Genomic DNA, 607 nt, shown 5'->3' with positions numbered 1-607 from the left:
TGTTCAAATAAATCCTACAGCTGTCAAATACATAACCACTCTAACGTTGTAGTTGTTTGTTTGTTTTTAAAATCAACATCTACTTTTTAAAAAATTATTTTTTCTATTCTTTTTAAATTAACACCTACTTGGAAAACACGTGTCTGTTGATATCCCCACTCCTGAAATAGCATGGAATATGCTCTGCTGAATTTGCAGTCACATGGGAAACACCAAGTTGAAACTGCGAGGTGCATATATATATTCAATTGTTACATATGCTTTTACATATGTCTCTGAGGTCAGAGACATCAGGTGTTGCTTGTTTGTGAAACCAGTCCCCTCTATGAGGCTATTGGTTTACTAAAGGGCTACTGGTTTACTAAAACTGCTAAAGACGTTTTTCCTCTCCTCTTTTCTGACCCAACTGGCTGCTGCTCAAAACGCACAAATAGCCGTTTGAAGGCTGTTGTTTTTACACCCGCGGCGAAGTACGTTTTCCCGAGCTCTCCAAAGGCCTTCAAGCGAAGGAGGAAGAGGCTCACTGCAGGTTACCTGCTTGGTTCGCAGGCTGCCAGCCCGAGTACTTGGCAGCAGCCGGGAGCCCCGCTGGCTTGGAGGGCGCAGG

Source organism: Phaethon lepturus, unplaced genomic scaffold, assembly GCF_000687285.1.
Source record: "Phaethon lepturus isolate BGI_N335 unplaced genomic scaffold, ASM68728v1 scaffold18471, whole genome shotgun sequence".
Lineage (NCBI taxonomy): Eukaryota > Metazoa > Chordata > Aves > Phaethontiformes > Phaethontidae > Phaethon > Phaethon lepturus.
This window is presented reverse-complemented; position numbering follows the sequence as displayed.